Source organism: Olea europaea, chromosome 5, assembly GCF_002742605.1.
Source record: "Olea europaea var. sylvestris chromosome 5, O_europaea_v1, whole genome shotgun sequence".
Classification (NCBI taxonomy): Eukaryota; Viridiplantae; Streptophyta; class Magnoliopsida; order Lamiales; family Oleaceae; genus Olea; species Olea europaea.
Genome location: NC_036241.1, coordinates 15,977,433 through 15,977,911, shown reverse-complemented (window position 1 = coordinate 15,977,911; position 479 = coordinate 15,977,433).

Below are 479 nucleotides of genomic sequence, written 5' to 3'. Positions count from 1 at the left end.
AATCACATCATTGAATTTTAGTTTATTCAACATTTTCATATCATATACATAATTTCATAAAAATTTACACACACACACACACACAATTGTAATTTTCCCTTTAACAATTTCAATTACCTCTATTATTTTAAATAATAATATTAGTAATTCAAAAATAGTACATATATCATTCATCGATACATAAGATGTACAACGCACGTGCTTACTACTAGTAATACTAAACGTTTTGATCTCATAAAATGTATGGTTAAAATTAAATGCTAATTTTAACTTCAATTTTAATAAAAAAAAATTTAAGTTGAACCAAATAGGGACTTCTAAGAACCAATCTCTAATTTTCGATGTCATAAGCTGCTAATTTTATCATAAGCCACTCCAAATATACACCAAATTTAAGAAAAAAAATATTTATGAAAGTGCTCTTTAACATGCATCTACCTCATAAATTTCATATATTAGTACATATTGCCTCGAGAACT